This window comes from Neofelis nebulosa, chromosome 3 (genome assembly GCF_028018385.1).
Source record: "Neofelis nebulosa isolate mNeoNeb1 chromosome 3, mNeoNeb1.pri, whole genome shotgun sequence".
In the NCBI taxonomy this organism is placed as follows: Eukaryota; Metazoa; Chordata; class Mammalia; order Carnivora; family Felidae; genus Neofelis; species Neofelis nebulosa.
The window spans coordinates 27,614,960-27,633,463 of record NC_080784.1 but is presented as its reverse complement, the minus strand read 5'-3'; the positions used below and the strand labels follow the sequence as shown (position 1 = coordinate 27,633,463).

The 18,504-nt window shown below is 48.2% G+C and overlaps 2 long non-coding RNA genes across 2 annotated transcripts in view; one reads left to right on the top strand and one right to left on the bottom strand.

Annotated features, from left to right (window-relative positions):
* The window catches only part of LOC131506495 (uncharacterized), a 95,038-nt gene that overhangs the window by 43,973 nt on the left and 32,561 nt on the right, over window positions 1-18,504 (bottom strand). The window contains exon 3 of the long non-coding RNA XR_009258975.1: window positions 127-274. This is a non-coding gene — a long non-coding RNA (uncharacterized LOC131506495). The remainder of the gene's footprint in view (window positions 1-126; window positions 275-18,504) is intronic.
* On the top strand, window positions 4,735-15,958 carry LOC131506494 (uncharacterized). Its single transcript, XR_009258974.1, has 2 exons — window positions 4,735-5,201; window positions 15,046-15,958. It is a non-coding gene; the product is annotated as an uncharacterized LOC131506494 (long non-coding RNA).

Sequence of the window (18,504 nt, the reverse complement as noted above, 5' to 3'; positions counted from 1 at the left end):
CCCCCTAGTGACCCAGATCACAGTTCCTCGTTTGGAGCACACAGAGGGCCCCAGGATCCTTCTGTACCCACTCCTTTGGTCAGACTTTACAAAGCGCTCACCATCAATTCATGAGTTCAGACTCACCTGCCATTCCTGAAGATGTTGAGTTAACAGAGGAGAAGATGTCATTTCCACTTGGCCAAGGCCGGGCAAGGCTCTGGAGTAACAGCTTCTAGATCCCCGAAGCCTCCACTGGGCATCAGACTCTGGAGGTCAAAACGCAGGTTCGACGCTAAAAGGAAAGACAAGGAATCAGCACAGTCAAGACAAGGTCCCCGAGTCCTTTGGAAACAGTGCCTGAAGTCGAGCGCAGAGACACTTCCGCGTTGAGTTCTCAGAGATGCGGAGCAGTGTTTGTGATTCTGGTTGTCCTTTATAAATTAAATTCTTCTCGGCCAAGCGAGGAAAGAAAATACACAAGTCTGTACACCGTATTTATTTGGCTTTACCAGAAACTTATAAAATTCAGTTGTTCTATAATAAATGAAGCACCCACGGAATCCTTATACACAGAGGAGAGACAGATGGTATAGAGTCTCTCTCTGCTTGTGTGCACAGAGGGGATGAATGTATAAGATATACAAAGAATTGAATGTTTAGAGATTGTGTGTATATTATACACAGCTGGAAAATCCTGGAGTCATCTGCTCCAGAGTTTCTTGAAATGAGGTTTACGAACCATCTGCCCCAGAGCCTCCTGGTGTCTGGATGGGGGCCCCACCACAGACCTTCCTGAGTGGGTCTCTCCCAGACTCCACCAAGACTGGTCCTGGGCAATGGTGTCTCACTGGCTGGCAGCTGTCTCTTAAAGCAACAAGTGCTACCCTGTGACTCTGGAGACCGAGGCACGTGCTTCCGGGCACAGCTGAATTTCATAGGCAAATGTACATGCATTTTAGACTCAACAGTGGATTTTATCCCTCGTTAGCCCTTTCTTCCACTCTCGGCAAACTGTGGCTTTAATCAAGTGTGCGTTGCTTTCTTTCATTAGTCCTTCCTTCTGGGTTTGTAGTACACTATGTTGAGCTACGGTGAAGCTTCTAGAAGCATCTTTTGTTACCTCTGGACTTGCCTCTTCCTCCTAAGTCATTAGAGTCTCTTTGCGGTTTCCCGGCTGTGCCCTTGACACCATTAAATGCTCCTGATTTTCTGAAATCGAATAATGAAATGGGCAAGAATGAGCTAAGGCAAAATGAACATGAGCAATGCTGCATATTTATACCCTTCTCCCTGCGTCTGGAGGCAGCCCACAAATTGAAGCTCATATGATTAAGCCAGAACGCAGCGATCTCTTTATCATTATAGAAAAGCAGGCCCCTTGGAGGAGTACATTATGGCACCTGTTTAGTTGCATTACAATCACTACCCAAAAGGTATAGATAAGAATTAAGTAATATACCATAAGTGACAGAAACCGAAGGGAGAATTTTGGAAGTTAAATGTACTAAAGGTCTCAAGTTGGCCGGGGCCCCGAGCACAGAGCCTTAATTCGTGGAATCCAGTGACGGCTGCACCTGATAAAGAACGGACAGATCGAAGGGCCTCCTAGCATCATTTCAGGACCAGAGGGAGGAAGGTTGCTGTCCACTGACGAATTACCTGGACCATTCTGCACAAACAAGGTGGGCCGTCAGCCTGAGGGTGAAAACGGCAGCCTCGGGATTCCAAATGCTAAGCCAATCTCCTGAAAAATGCTGAACCACATCCAACGCGTTTTGGGGTGTGGAGTGATTTTCTCCCAGAGAGCTATTTTCCCTTAGCATAGGCGGGCCTCTGGGCCGTCTTTGGGAAAAGAGCCGTTGGCAAAATTTCTGCTAACGGAAGAATCTCACAGATCTTATTATGCTACAAATTGTTACATGCAACCTGGAGTAAAAGTTTACGGCCTGACCTGTGGGAGTCAGACCCTGATACAACACCTTGACTGCTGCCACCTCATCCGGGAGCTAACATCACCCAAACCCCACTGCAGTCGTGCAGACGGGACTCTCATACCTTAATACAGAGGATACATCAGGCAGAACTGAGTGAGAACGCGTGACCCAGACGATAATGGGTGGTCAGGAGTGGCAGAAGAAATCAGCGTGAGCCACAGTGGTTGGGAAAGATCTCCTGGAGGAAGGGGATTTGAGGTGCATAGAAAATATGGTGATATCTGGAGATGCAGAGAGCCATTTAATATGCATCTTTGCACCTAATACTTCCATATGTTCTCCATGTGCTAGACATGGTGGGGAGGCTGAAGAAATATGAAATGCACTTTCTACTCTTAAGCGGCTTAGAGCCTAGTTGGTGAAATAGAACATACGGGAAGTGACAGAGATCAATACTAACCAATATCCAATTTAGGGCTAAATTTTGCTCCATTATCTCAAGGTGCTATAGAGTTTCGGAAGACGAGAGATCAGTAAGGGGGGTGGGGTGGTCAGAAAAGGCTTCCTGTGGGAGGTGGCCCTTGATCTATGGATTCAAGAATGCAGGGGCTGGAAGGAGGGAATAACACCCCTAAATGCAGGCGATGGGGACAGGACATGCTGTGTTCGTGAGTCAGTGAGCAGGGGAGGGGGCAGAGGTGTTGGGAATCTTCGCTAGCATCTCCGTATTTGCGGGTTGGGAGAAAGCAGTTCCCTCAAATTTACCCAGAATAATTTGGAATTAAGGTCTCTACTCTATAAGTTAAACCATGAAAGTCATATTCAGGGAATCAAAGCAAGAAGTACAAAATCACCCAAGAGAGACTGCCTCCAGCCCTGTGGCGCTCAGCAATGGCGGGGACTTAGACATGTTTTCTCTTCCTCTGTAAAGATAGGGCCGTCAGAAAGAGGGATCGTCGACCACAGAGCTAGGAGCCTCATCGAGTGAGTGTCCGCTATACCCGTCTCAGGTTGTCCACTCTGAGTAGCCGGGGTAGTTGATATTTTTAATCACAGCGGCCTCTGCGAGCATAACGAAGGTGGGTCCTTCCCCAAGAGGACCTTGATTCTTCTCACAAATGAGGTGGTCAAACCTCTGAAATGAATGGTAAGTCCAGACTGTGGCAAAATTGCCCCACAAAGCCACTCTCTAGGGATGTGCTTATTAGCCACCAGACTTCCCGAGATGACCCCAGGGCCATTGCACATGCCTCCCTGGTTGTGCACTGTACAACTCCAGGTGTCATCACCCTCTCTCATGTGTGCACCTGGCAACCCTGTGGGATCCCTTAAATAAGGTTCTATTCGAACTTCAATGAATAGATGATGAAGGACCTCAGAAATTCTCGGTGCTGGAGAGCAAGGAGAGCTAAGTTAGAGCCCCTTTCTGGGCCCCCCCTTGGGCGCTGGCAGCTGATTGCTCTGAGTGCAATCACGGGCAGCAGGAACCACATATGAGGGAATGACTTCTCCTTCGCCACCACCACGGGGGGAAATACTCCACATTCATGTCCTATCTTTCACAGAGCCCCGGGTTCTGGCAACTGTCAGAAAATCATCAGCGTTCCCAGGCTTGTGCACCAAAGAAACAAGATTGTGGGACCAGCTACAGCAGATACTTGAAAATTCCAGGCTGTGCTTATCTGACCTGATATTGACCTGATTTCAGAGACAGTCTTGTTTTCCTGATGGTTCATTTTGTGCCAGGAAACGCTGCTGTTTTATAAATGACCAGCCAATACCGCTGGGCAGTGCAGGGCTCCTGGTGTTGCGGTTGAGGCAAATGGCCCCAGGAATCTTGAATAGAAATGAGGCTAAAATGAACAAGTCAGGAGACTATAGATGCTGGTGAGGCTGTGGAGAAACGGGCACCCTCTTGCACTGCTGGTGGGAATGCAAACTGGTGCAGCCGCTCTGGAAAACAGTGTGAAGCTTCCTCAAAAAGTTAAAAATAGATCTACCCTATGACCCAGCAATAGCACTGCTAGGAATTCACCCAAGGGATACAGGAGTGCTGATGCATAGGGGCACTTGTACCCCAATGTCTATAGCAGCACTTTCAACAATAGCCAAATTATGGAAAGAGCCTAAGTGTCCATCAACTGATGAATGGATAAAGAAATTGAGGTTTATATACCCAATGGAATACTATGTGGCAATGAGAAAGAATGAAATATGACCTTTTGTAGCAACATGGAGGGAACTGGAGAGTGTTATGCTAAGTGAAATAAGCCAGACAGAGAAAGACAGACACCATATGTTTTCACTCTTATGTGGATCCTGAGAAACAGACGACCATGGGGGAGGGGAAGGGGAAAAATAGTTACAGAGGGAAAGAGGCAAACCATAAGAGACTCTTAAATACAAAGAACAAACTGAGGGTTGATGGGGGGGGGGGTGGGAGGGAGGGGAAAGTGGGTGATGGGCATTGAGGAGGGCACCTGTTGGGATGAGCACTGGGTGTCATATGGAAACCAATTTGACAATAAATTTCATATTAAAAAATAAAAAAAAAAAAAGAAAGAAATGAGGACATCCCTGACAATAAGAAGGTGGCTCTTGAGAGCCCTGGGGTCTTTCACAGAGCAGGGGCTCAGTGCATCTCTGCACGTGGTGGAGGAGGCATGCCCACATTATCCGAGCAAGGGCATGATCCAAGCCACCTCGTCACTGATAACTTTCCCCTCGGTGGAAGGAAGCCAAGAGTCCTTTCATGCCAGCTAATCTCGCTTGATGTGTTAGGGGCCTGGAAGTTGGAGAGGAAGAGAACAGACTTTGGGAACGCTAAAGCAGGAGGGAGAAATCGTGTGTGTTGGAGGACGGTTAGGATAAGAGAAGGGTAAGGGGTTTTGTTGAAGCTGGCTGGGAACTGGCAGGAGGGCTCATACATAACACCCAGTTTCTCCATCTGAGCTCAAAACCCATAGGGAGAAAGATACAGTCAACGGCTGGAGAGCCACAGGTCGGCTTTATTACGAATAAGACGGCACTCAGTGCGGATGTAGATCTGTAGCCTAAGGGGTGTCCCTGAAATGCCCAAGCAGATGGGATCTCAGCAGTCCTCCCCCATGGGGATGGGCCCCTCTGCAGGCAAAGGAGCACCAGGATGGATCCCCCCTGTCTGCAGGCAGATCTGGAGCAGGCAGGAGCCAGGAAGAGCTGAGCCACAAAGACCGAGATTCTTCTCCTAACACACCGACCAGACAGCTGACTTCCTGCTAAGCCCGAGGGTTGGATGTAACTAAGGTACCTTAAAAGTAGCCCCCTCCTCATGGAAACATAAACCCAGGGAGGAAAGTCCCCCCACCCCTTAACATGCCCTATGCAGGCACAAAGCAAGGGTTAGAATCCCCAGTCACTGCATGGCAAGGCTTCCCTCATGTGAGCCTGGTCTACACGGACTAGGATCAGATACCTCTCTGAATGTCCTGGAGACTTCCAGGATGCGCATTGGTCATTTGCTGTCACCAGGCTTGGTTTTCCAGGCCCAGAGAGGCCTGTACGTTGCTATAGTGCAGACCGAATTCTGGGAACAGAAGAAGAAAAGTGTCTGTGTAGGTAAAGAGGGCAGCCCCAAACTTGCCTGTATGCCTGTGCTTACTGAGTGTTGGTCGTACCTCTAGACCAGAATGTTCACTCCTTGAGACTAGGACACAGGCATGGTCTTTCTCAAAATTATCGCTGTCCGTCCTCAGTTTGCACACATGATGGTTCGGCGATCTGGTCCCCCTCTGTCCCATGTGACTAAAAAGTGGCAGACAGAGAGTCCCTAGGACCGTTCCCACCCATCATTATCGCCAACAACAGATCCCACAGTTGGAAGGTCACCTTGTCCAATCTCCTCCCCCATTCCCGAAAGATTCCCTCAGAGAGGCAGGGGCAGTGTGTGTGTGTGTGTGTGTGTGTGTGTGGAGGGGGGGAATTGGGGGAAGGGGGTCAAAAGGTACAAATGTCCAGTTAAAAGTTAAATAAGTCCCGGGGATGTAATGTACAGCATGGTGATTATACTCTATTTTGTATTTGAAAAGTTTCTGAGAGAGTAGATCTTAAAAGCTCTCATCACAAGAAAATAATTATGAATATGTGAGATGATGAATGTCAACTTATTATGGCAATCATTTTGTCATATATGCATGCATCAAATCAATGTGTTGCACACCTAAAACGAATACAGTGTCATATGTCTGTTCTATCTCAATAAAACTAAACAAAAATTGGGGGCTCCTGGGTGGCCCAGTCGGTTGAGCATCTGACTTCAACCCAGGTCAGGATCTCACAGTTTGTGAGTTCGAGCCCCGCGTTCAAGCCCCGAGTTTGAACCCAGCCTCACTCACTTCAGATTCTCTGCCTCCCTCTTTCTCTGCCCCTCCCCTTCACATGCACTCTCTCAAAAAGAAATACAACATTAAAAAAGGGAAACTGAACAAGAACTTGTTAAAATTCTCTCAACAATCCCTTTCAGAGAGTTGTCTGCAGAGCTTCTGTTTTCCATACCTCCTTTAGTAACGGCATTGAATCCCACATTCATTCCGGGACTATGATCTCAGTTAGCTGGACCCTTTGTGGTCGGATTGTGTTCAAGTTCATCTTAAGCTTACCTGGTGCCTCACCCCTTCTTTTAAAATGCTGTGGTGTTACAGAGCTTTCTAAAATATGTTGAAGGAGTTGAGGCTCTCCTTGCTGAGCCAGTTTGGTGGGGTTAATCTGAGACAGGACGACGCTAACGGGCTAGGGTTGAATATTTCAATGTCGGTGGGGGTTACAGTGGGAAGCCAGGTGGAGAACATGGGGGGACCCTCTCGAGGTTGCTAAGTCAGGCCACAAAGAGAAGAGGTCAGAGTCAGGGAGGGTTTCCCATTAGGGCCCAGAGTCACAAAGAGAAGGCCCTCAGGGGCAGAGAGGGAGCGGTGGGGTCTCAAGCACCAGTGAAATTCTCTTCACGAAATGAGGCTGCTGGGTGACTGTTAGTCTCCAGCGTTCTGCTTCCTTTTCAAATCCTGGCACCCTGCCGTATGAGCACCGGAACCTGGACACAACTACAGACGTTGCAACACCCACCAGAATAATTCTGAACCTCGTTGTCCTATGCCAGAAGACTTTGCCTATATTAAGGCATTAATTACTTCCGCGAAGCACTTCCATGTACCTAATAATGGTAGTAAGATATTGAACGAGGTCTAGCGCACCACAGATACAGATGGAATGGAAACTGGAGTTTTTGGTGTCCACGTTACGGAAAGGTCAGTGTAATCGTATTTAGTCTCCTTTCCAACTGGCTTCTTGGCTATGCGGTGATGTTCACCAAGACTGGGAAGCTCTTCTTCTTACGATCTCCACCCAGATCTGAGAAAATGCTGCTCTCCCCCTGACAGAAGTAGATGAGGTTAATCTTGCTTCTCTGTGTGGCTCTGGAGGGCACCCAGGGTCTAGACAATGCGACTTTAGGAAATGAGGCTGCCTGTGAATCCAGTTTATTTTTGGACTCCTGAGGCTGGAACATTCACCAGAGCAAAATAAACACGTAGGAGGTAAATAATTCCGTGAACTGCCTTCTGACCACTGTTTCTCTCTCTTTGCCCTTTAATATAGTTGAAATGTCCCAGTTTGAGCTAGAAAATGAGTCTGTGCTTGTTGATGAAATCCAATTGTGTGGATAAGATGGTGTTCATAAATCCCCTGAATTCAGCCCTCTGGAATTTTCCCAGATTGAAATCAAGTACTCACCCTCCTGCCTGGCTTTCCAATTCCAAGTCAGCAGAGTTTCCCATCACACACAGCCTGTACGTGACATTTTAGTGGGAGGTTATCATAGCGTAAGGACTGTGCGAGTACTTGGGGCTTATCTAATCGGGTTTTCTTGACGCTTGTTTTATTGCATTCAAATCTCACCACCTGATCAAGTGACTGCACTGTTTAGCCAGCTGTCGGAAAAGAGAGCTTCCTGACCAATCTCTGCCCTTGTTTTAAACCCATTCTCCCGCCAGGTAGAGGAGTTTCTTTTCCGGGTTTGGGCTATATCATTCGTTCCCGCCTTGTCACTGACCTGGAAACCTGAGCCCTAAACCATCTCTCCAGTTTTAGGAAACATTGCTGAATGGGGTAGGTGTTTGGTCAAGAAGATTCTTAAGCTCCCTTTCAAGTGTTGTTCTCAAATGTGGTTGCTACAGCATTCCTGCCCACTGCCACCAAAATAAACATTCAATAAATGTTCGTGGAATAAGTGAATGAGTGAAAAAAGGAACGCATGAATGAATCAATGAATAGAATTGTCAAGTGACCACGGCCTCAAGTCCTTCTCCTAAGTTCTCCCCGGAAAACCATTCTGCTTTGGATAAAAATTCATGCAAATCGGTCCTCTGATTCCAAGCACGCTCCCTGATACGCCAGAGGTCCAGGTAGGCCAACAAAGGTTACTCTGGGGGTTCTCACACCATGGAGATGTAACTGATACCCTTCAAAACAGATCGGGTTCCGGGGCGCCTGGGTGGCTCAGTCGGTTGAGCGTCTGACTTCGGCCCAGGTCATGATCTCACAGTTCGTGAGTTCGAGCCCTGAGTCGGGCTCTGTGCTGACAGCTCAGAGCCTGGAGCCTGCTTGAGATTCCATGTCTCCCTCTCTCTCTGCCCCTCCCCAGCTCATGCTCGCACTCTGTCTCTGTCAAAAATAAAAATAAACTTAAAAAACAAAACAAAACAGGTCAGGTTAGCACTTCCCCCCATTAAGATGGCTATTATTTAGAAAAGGAAAGCAAGTGCTGGTGGGGATGTGGAGAACCTGGAACCCTTGTACGTTGCTGACAGAGATGAGAAATGGTGCAGCTACTGTGGAAAACGTTCTGACGGTTCCTCAAAGAGTTAGGCATAGAACTACCATGTGATCCAGCAATTAAACTTCTAGATCCTTATCCAAAAGAACTGAAGGCGGGACCTCAAACAGTTACTTGTGCATGAATGCTCACGGCAACATCACGCTCAATTGCCCAAAGGTGAAAATGACAACCAACAGGTGAATACGTAAACAAGATGTGCTTAATGTCTACGCGAAATATTATTCAGCTTTTAAAAGGGACATTTCGATACGTGGATGGTATGCACGAAACTTAAAAACATCGTGCTAAGTGAAATAAGCCAAACACAAAAGGACACATTTCGTATGATTCCACTTTTTTAGGAAATACCTAGAGTAGGCATATTCACAGAGGCAGAAAATAGAATAGAGGTTATCAGGGGCTGAAGGGAGTGGAGAATGGGGAGCTATTATTTAAGGGGTACAGAGTCACAGGTTGGGATGATGAAAAAGTTCTGGAAATGGGTAGTGGCGATGGCTATACAATATTGCGAATGTACCTAACGCCCGTGACTTGTACGCTAAAAAATGGCCGCGATGGCAAATTTATGCGTATTATAGTGCAATAAGAATTAGTGAAAATAACTAAACAAAACGAAAGGGGTATGTAAGGGACCAGAGGTAGAAGAAGGACATCAGGTAACTTTTGCCTTAAAATCCTGCTAACCACAGGGGCTGGCATTTCATGGCACTCTCTCTCATATATCACGACCTCAAGCCTTACAACATCCCTGGGGGGGATTATTATCCCATTTCCCCAACGAATAAACTGAGGCTTAGAGATGTTGACTCACCCTACATCACGTCACTAGCCAGTAGCAGAGCCGTGACTCGAACACCTGTCTTCGCACTGGAAATGCGGAGCTCTTCCAGCCTCCCCCCCAGCCGCCTCCCTAGAGTGGTCCCCACATCGCTTGCAGAAAGGCTGCCCACACTTAGGACCAGCCAGCGAGGCTGATGAGGCAGGGGGGTGTGAGGACCCCGAGAACAAGAGCTTGGCCTACAACCCCCAGCTGACCTCACTCTCACCCGCCCTAGGAGAGAAGGCAGGTCCCAAAGCCAACAGCTGCACCGAAGGCATTGAAAGGCGTTCGCTTTGAAGATAATATCTCGACTGTAAAATAAACAGAACCTTCAAGCCCCCCTTCCTCCTTAAGGCTTATATATTCAGGGATCTCTTCAAGGCATTTGACATCAACTTCTAATCTTCTGCACATAGAATCGCACACTTCTCCCACGGCCCCACAGGCAGTCTTTCAAGAAAACTTTCCCACAGTTTGACGTTTGAATCCAGCATCCTTGGTGTGAAATCAGTATCTGTGGGGATCACGAGGCATTTCCCCCACCTGGTAAAATTCATGCATATCATTTTTACTTTCTAGGTGAGGTTAATCTTTTCAGGGCCCCATTTACCACAGAGATAGCCATACATCTCCTGATTTTATGGTCGCAGAAGTCACTACATCAAACCATCCCCCGGCTTGTTCTGAGCAAAATGATCCATCTGTGTAATTAATCTTGACCACTCTCCTGCCAAAACCGGGCATGTTCAGCGCTGCCTGTTGCTGTCCATCGCAGCTTGAAAGGTGGCAACAAAGGCCCCTCCATCCTGATTTTCACCCCCGAGCCGTTCACCCGTGGACTTCTGTTGTTCTTGGCATTAACAGCAAGTGTGCTGTTAATTAAACTCACCAAATTGGTATTTTCAGACAGTGGCTGCCTCAGGGTGCCAAGGGCAGGCCATGCACACTCCGCCTACCGTCCATCTGGCCTTGATTTCCAGTACTCTGTCTCTGAAACAGTGAGTCTTGAGTTCCCAGGCCTGACAGCGTGTTCTCCCAAACACCTGCCCACTGCAGCCAGGGGGCGGTAGTGGTACCTAGTGGGTAGGAATAGGGGCTCAGAGACACTGCTGGGGTTTTAACTGCCACTCCACCATGAACAAGTCCTGCGACTCAGTTTCCTCGTCTATAAAATGGTGACAGTAATAGTTTGCCCACCTTTGAAGTGGTTGGGGTTCAACAGATTCTACTGTGTAAAGCATTTAAAATAGTATTGGCAACAAAGTAAGAACTCAATAGAGGCCAGTCCCTACTGCTCTTAGTATTATTAATACGTACCAGAATATACAGAGCAATTCACCGAAATGCTAATCTTCAAAAATTTCCTGGCAGCACCTTGTCAACACCCACGATTTAAGTTCTCAAGGGCAATCATGTTGAGTGACCATCCTTGGCCTTCCCCAGATCCTCTATAAATCTTCAGAGGCTGCAGCAACTTGGAAGTCGAAGATTATGAATGTTCAACTGCCAGAGTTTTTGAGTCACTTACTCCTACACTGATTGTTTGAAGAGCACTTCATAATTTACAGGAAACTTTGCCCTCATAGCTCTCATCGCCTGCCATATTGATTGAGCTCTTTGATGTCATGTGAGTTCTGGTGCTCCTTTTGCACATGCCTTTCTCTTTGTGTGGCATGGCTCCTTGAGGACATTTTGACTTTCCCCTATTCTCCATAACTCCTCATGTGGCTCATCCTTCTAGACCTTCATGCATTGCCTTAGGTTTCTCCTTCCTTAGGGACCTTCCCAACAGGTCTTGGCCCAGTCCGCACGACAGCATCTTGTATTCGTCACATCCCACTGTCGTCGCATGTTACTTTTCTCTGCTAGACCCTAAGTTCCTTGAGGACAGAGACCGTTATTTCTTGTGTTCTCTCTGGTCCTTACCATAGTATTTGGTATCTCAAGAGTGTTCAGAAAATAACATGAACCACCCCTTGAGGGATACAGAACTGGACAGGGAGGGTCCTTGGAGAGGAGAAGCAGTCAACATGACTGGGAAATTTGGGAATGGCTTCCCAGCATAAGTGACATGTGGAACTGAGCCTTAAAAATTTTTTTTAATATTTATTTATTTTTGAGAGAGAGAGAGAGAGAGAGAGAGAGAGGAGATAGTGTGTGAATGGAGGGGCAGAGAGATAAAGGGAGACACAGAACCCGAAGCAGGCTCCAGGCTCTAAGCCTTCAGCACAGAGCCTGAAGCGGGGCTCGAACCCACAGACCATGAGATCATGACCTGAGGTGAAGTTGGTGCTTAACCAACTGAGCCACCCAGGTGCCCCTGGAACTGAGCCTTTAAAGGTGAGAATGATTTGGCAAGCAGAAGAGGGAAAGCAAAGGTCTCCAGACTCAGCAACTGATAGGAGTGAGTGAGACTCAGGTTGGAGATCTGCTGAGGCCAAAATCTGGAGGGGTGGGGAGCTGGAGGGAGGGAGCACTGGGCTGGAAGGAGGTGGCCAGGGTCTGCCGAGAATGGGAACCTGTTAAAGTATTTGAAGCAAGATAGTGTTTTAATTTTTTTAAGTTTATTTATTTTTGAGACAGACAGAGACTGCACACGAGCAGGGGAGCGGCAGAGAGAGAGAGGGAAAGAGAGAAAATCCCAAGTAGGCTCTGTACTGTCAGCACAGAGCCCGACGTGGGGCTCGAACTTCAGAGCCGTGAGATCATGACCTGAGCCAAAATCAAGAGTTGGACACTTAGCCAACTGAGCCACCCAGGTGCCTGGATGGTGTTTGAGAAAGACCACGCCTGAAACAGCCAGGTGTAGTGGTGCGGCCTGAGCTCACATCCACGGAGAACTCGGACAGATAGGTCCTTGTGCTGATATAGGCACTCGCCATCTCTGGAAAGACATACTCCAGAAACTGGTATCAGCGATTGGCCCTTCACAAGGGAGCTCTTTGGGGAGACAGGCGTGGTAGGAAGACAGTTTTTGTGACATTCTGTTTGCACGGTTTCTGTTTGCCCATGTGTTTGTATTATATTTTCTAAAAGAGTACAGGTTTTAAATAGCTGGTAAAACTGAGCATGAAAAATGAATTGACAAAAGGAAAGGAAGGAAGGAAGGAAGGAAGGAAGGAAGGAAGGAAGGAAGGAAAGGAAGACAAAAGGAAAGAAAGAAATGAATCATGCATGGCAATGTGAGAAAGTAAATCGGCGGGGAGACAGCGGGGACAGGGAGGGGGAGGGGTGGTCATCGCCCACCCAGGGCTCTCCTGCCCAGACGGCCAAGCCCATGGCAGCCTTGAGCTTGCACACTCCCAGACGCAAATTCCCAACCATAAATCTTATTTCAGGGGCGCCTGGGTGGCTCAGTCAGTTAAGCGTCCAACTTCGGCTCTGGTCATGATCTCACAGTTCGTGGGTTCGAGCCCCATGTCAGGTGCTGTGCTGACAGCCCAGAGCCTGGAGCCTGCTTCGAATTCTGTGTCTCTCCCTCTCTCTGCCCCTCCCCTGCTCACGCTGTGTCTCTCTGTCTCTCAATAAGAAATAAACTTAAAAAAAATCTTATTTCAAACTGTGATCCCAGCCTCGAATGTTCAACAAGGCAAATTCCTCCTCAGTTGTCATCGGAGAGATGGCTGTCGTTCCTCTGTTGACCTCCGCTCTGCCTCACCCACATCGGCGTCCCCATCGGCGTCCTCAGCTGACAGACCTCTGTGGGCAGGGTCTGCTTCCACTCAGCAGGTCACATTGCTGCGGCTCTGTGCTGAGGCCAGCCTCTCTTGGGGACACCAGTGGACACTAGCAGGAGGAAGGAGAAGAGGTGCTCCCTTCCTTGGAAAAGCACTTCAGAGTGTTGACCAGAGGCTTCCCCTCCCAGCCTCCAAAGCCTGCTGCTCTGTTTTCAGAACATTCGGAAGCTGACGACCAGGGTGAAATGCCATGTCATGTGAGAAGTCCAGATTCAGGAAGATCAAATCAACAGGGACACCTATCTGGGCTCTTACAGTGGCCTTGGGCTTGTGACAAGCTAACAGTTTTGGGCTGCCAGTGAGAGAAATTTCTAGAAAAAAATATTCACCGTATTTTTCACTCAGGGACGTATCATTTAAGGCACTGACGGCAACACCAATACAGGTATGCCTCGGTTTAAGAAAACCCAATTTAAAAAAATCTGGACTTCGGAACTGGATGTTTTAAAAGAGTACATCAAACAAAAATGTAACTTTCCCAGGTCTGGTCTCAGGAAGACCTCTCCGGCCCTGTCTCGTCAATCTTGAGCAAATCATTTCACCCATCTGGGCTTCAGGTTTTCTTTTAGATCCACGGGATACATTTCAGCTGTCTCCTTAATTCTAGCAGCAAATATTTGCCCTTGGAAAACTTATTTGATTTATTCATCGATGCCGTTACCCGTTGACCTGAAGTACATCCAGCACTGTTTCTCAAGCTGCTGGCAGCCGGTCTGAGGTCAGGTCGGGGGCGGGGGGGGGGGGCGGGGGGGGGGGGACCTGGGGCATTTCGATCACCCAGAGCTTTAGTCTTTCAAATATTGGGGAGGGGGCTGCTTCGTTTTGCTCTAAGAACACCCCCGGTGCCGCCCATCATCTCACGACCCAAGCTGGGAGGTGCCCGTGATAGGGGCCCTCTTGGTGGCAGCAGGAACATCCTCTTTTGCACGTGAATTTGTTGAGATGAAAACCACGCTTCTGACACTCCTCGCAGACCAGCGCTTGCGTCTGTCAGTTTTTCAAAAGCCTCTGTGGATGGGAGCTGGACTCCTGCTTGCTAACAGGGATCCGAAAGCGGTTTGAAAGAACTTGAACAAATTTTTCAAGATGTGCTTGCCTTTTAGGAATATGCAGCAAATAGTAAATATCGTTAAAATTAATTGCGCCGAACACACTCTCACAATTTAAATGGAATTGTCAGCTTTGCGTAATAAAAGGTTAAAATTATGCGCCGCACAAGGAATAAATTTGACCCGATTATTTGACTCAAAATTAAATTAAAGACTGAATGCACTTACATGTTAATATGTTTTACGTTGTTATATGACTTCCCTTAGAGTCATTTATATCTCAGCCATATTTCTTTAAAGCAGGTAATGTAAATTTGCTACTTCTAGTGTCTTTTACATTCCCAAAGCATACGATATTTCTTCTAAATAACTTTGTTTGCTGGTGATAATAGTTCATGCATCTTAGTATTTCTTTTTTTTTTTAATGTTTATTTCTTTTTGACGGGGGAGGGTGGGAGGCACAGAGAGATAGGGAGACACAGAATCCAAAGCAAGGTCCGGGCTCCCAGCTGTCAGCAGAGAGCCCGACACGGCGCTTGAACCCACAAACCGTGAGATCATGACCTGAACTGAAGCTGGATGCTCAACCAACTGAGCAACCCGGGCGCCCCTGCATCTTAGTATTTCTAACATTTGCTCTCTCTTTCTCTCTCAGATTCACATGGAGAACAATCTATTTCCATACGGTCTTTAATCTGGGGTGACCCTATTGGCCATCGTAGCAAATGCTGAAGATACTGATCCTTACTCCCTCCCTGTCCAACAGATCCTGTGGCGTGGAAAGACCAGACAAAAGAAAAGACCAACTGGCCTGGACTTTTATTTAAGTCAGGCAACCCAATACGAGAGCCCTGCTCCCATTCTCAGCCTTCCACCTCTGCGTTGTTCTTCCCCTCCTCTCTGTATCCTCTTCGTACTATGCCCACTGTCCGTGGTCTTGCTCACCTGCTTGCTCTCGTGGCCCCCTCCCACACTCACTCATCTTGAAGCGCTGACCCTGTGGACAGGGTGCTCCCCATTGTAGGCCTCCATCTCTAGCCTTGGCTAGACGGATGGATGGACAGCTAAGCTTCCCTCTCACTCCCTGGGCTCAGTCTTTTGCCGAATATTTCCTATGTCGGTCATGCCCACGTGCTCAGCTCTTTGCTGAGGGTGACAGGAGGGATTCACCCCGGTCCTGGAGCACCTTTTATTCATGGCGGTGGGTGACCAGAGCACATGGATGAAACTAACAGGAGACAGAACCAAAAGACCATCACCCTGGGCTGGGTTCCTAATGTACAGGAACTTCTTAATGTGAGCAGCCCTCGGCCAAGACCACAACCAAACCATCCTGTGTGTCTACAGACCATCCAGACCCTAGAGGATGTGCATCTGCTTTCTTAGTACCGAGTCACTATGTCACGAAACGAGCTGGACTCAGAAGAGCACAGGCAGAAGGCAGTGACACTATTTTCTCTGTGCTAAGTTGACTGCTTCTTCTTTGCTCCTGGATGAAACCCCAGGCAGGTGCTGTGGGCTTAACAAACCTCATGTTTCAGATAATAAAGTGTCCAGGTCAATCCAGATATCCATTTGGCATACAATTTACAAGCCCTCGCTTCCTGCCAGATTGGGCCTGATACAAGATTAGGAACCGGAGGTGAAGTCAACTCCGTGATTGGCTTCCCTCACGACTTTCACTCCTCCTGTCGGATTCAGGCCACCCCGGAACCGGAGGAGAGTGAAAGGAAGGGAAGCGGGAAAGAAAGGACTTGCTTGATTGTCACCATTATCATCTGCTGTCAGGCTGATTCTTCATCCTGTGCAGCATTTTTGTGGGTTCTCTGGCAGGGGGGTCTTCCCCTGGCACCTTGCTTAACCTCATGGGGCTCTCCAACTCGAACTCTTTCAAAGAAGTCACAGTCGTACCCAGTTGGCCATGCACCCCCCGTGCCCGTCGCCCCTGGTATACCCCACGTTAGGGTACCTTTGCCTTTTCATCTTGTCTCTTTACTTGGCTTCCTGGCAAGGAACTCCAACCTCCCACCTTCTCTTTGGGCTTTCCAGATGGAAGGCAGACATCAGTCTACACCCACACAATTCCGGCCACACAGGTGAAGCTCTCTGAGTGGTGTCTGAAGTCTCTCTCACTTTGCTTAGGTTGAAGGGAAGATACGTTTTCTCTTCCTCCCAAGCCAGGGTGAGGACAGGGTGGTGGGGACGCCCAGCTACTGACAACTGTCTTCAAGCTAATCCTTGCTACTGGCTGCTTCGACTTCCTAATAAGTTCCTGGCCTCCTCTTTGAAACTCTTGAAGTCGGTGGCAGGCAGAGCAAGTTTTGGACCACTCCTTTGCCAGCCCCACACAGATGGTCTAGCACCCTCTTTGGGGGAGTTCTCAGCTTTGGGGGCTCACCCAAATTTCAATGCAGGAAGAGGGTCACATTAATATCCTATTTCAGTTACTACTTAGGAAACTATATGAGAGAATTGAAAAGTCATTTATAGTCAGAGAGCTTGTAGAAAGCTAATTGTGCTAAATTTTGCCCTGTTTTTATCCTGCATTGATTTCTCAGGTGGGTGAGGATCACACAAAGACTACTGAATGTACTAGGGGTGTTCGGAAGGGAACACTGGACACAATTACACGAACTCCTTCTATTTTTTGGAAAGGAGATTTCAAAGGAGGAAACGTGCATCTCAAATGTTCCCATGCGAGGCACTAAAAGGGACACGGGGCCTACGGTACTCTGAAAGTCAGAGTTATAACAAATGCTCGGGTGACAAAGACAAGGGGCGAGTCTCTAAGGAAAGCCATGCGGTCGTAGAGTATGTCCCGTTGAGCTGGGCACCCGAAGGACATGGGCGTAGGCTACAGGGAGACCACAGGCAGAAACACACGGAGAGGAGCAGCCCGAACCTGGAAGGGAAGTAGAAGGAGAGTCAGAGGCCACGATGAGTTGAAGCTTGTGAACAGTCAGGACAGCACATGTTCTGTGCTCAATGCAAAACAAACAAACAAACAAACAAATCCACTAGGTTCCACTAGGCTCAGTTCTATGCACTTATATTTGAACGTGTCTGCGCATCACAACGACTAGGTACTACTATTATCTATATTTTACAGGTGGGGAAATGGAGGTGTGGAGAGTTCAAGCAATTTGCCCACAGCCAGACAGCTAGAACGTGGCAAAGTCACGATTCAAACCCAGGCACCCAGACTTCGGAGACTGCGCCCTAGACTCCCACCCGCTTCCTCTCTGTTAGTTCGTCCATTCTGAGTTCTACCAGGAGCTCTGATCCTCTGAGGGGGTGGATTCTGTTTTGCTCACATTTGTAATCCCAGGCTTTAGCTCAACGTCTGGCGTGCAGCACACCCCAAGTTTGTCCAATTGAATTAAACAAGTGTAACAGGTAGGATGAGCGCCTCCTGTGTCCTGCTTTTGCCAAAGCCTCCAAAGGCTTTTAGAAAGTATTATCTACTTTCTAAAGAGAGGGGCTGGCCACATCCACCTTGAACTTACAGGAGCCCGAGCAGACCCAGCAACCCCCTATGCATATGGCTTGTGGCTCTTAGGAGAGAAGAAGATTTCTTTGCACTTGTGGCCCCACAACATCTCCATTTCCCCACCTGTAAACATGGAGGTAGGGCCCCTCCCCTTCCTTCCCGCAGCCTCCTAGGAGAAGCGAGGAGGGACCCTAGGGAACCATTGGTGGATATTAGAGTTTTCTTTTAAGGAAGGGGGTGCTTACACCTCACTTGCTGGCCAGGTCCTAGCTGATCTACCCGACCTCTGGGGCCTTCCTTGTGCTATGGCTGGACGAACACAGGAGGGCCCCTGGGAGAACGTGATATACAGTTCTTGGGTTTGCTGGTCATTAGACTCTTCCCTCAAGTGGCCTGAAGGTAGGGGTTGGCTGAAGCCCCTACAGGTGGCTGGGAGAGGAAAGAGGGCAATGGTAGGGATGCCTTGCAATGCCCTGGCTTGAAAACGACCACAGCCAAGAGGGCTACCAGCTTGGACGAAGGGAGCCCAGGAGCAAACTGCAGAGAGGCAGAGCTGAGGGGCATCCTAAGAGGCCATCTAAAAATGCATTGCCCCCACTGGACGGTAGTGTCTTCCTGAAAAAT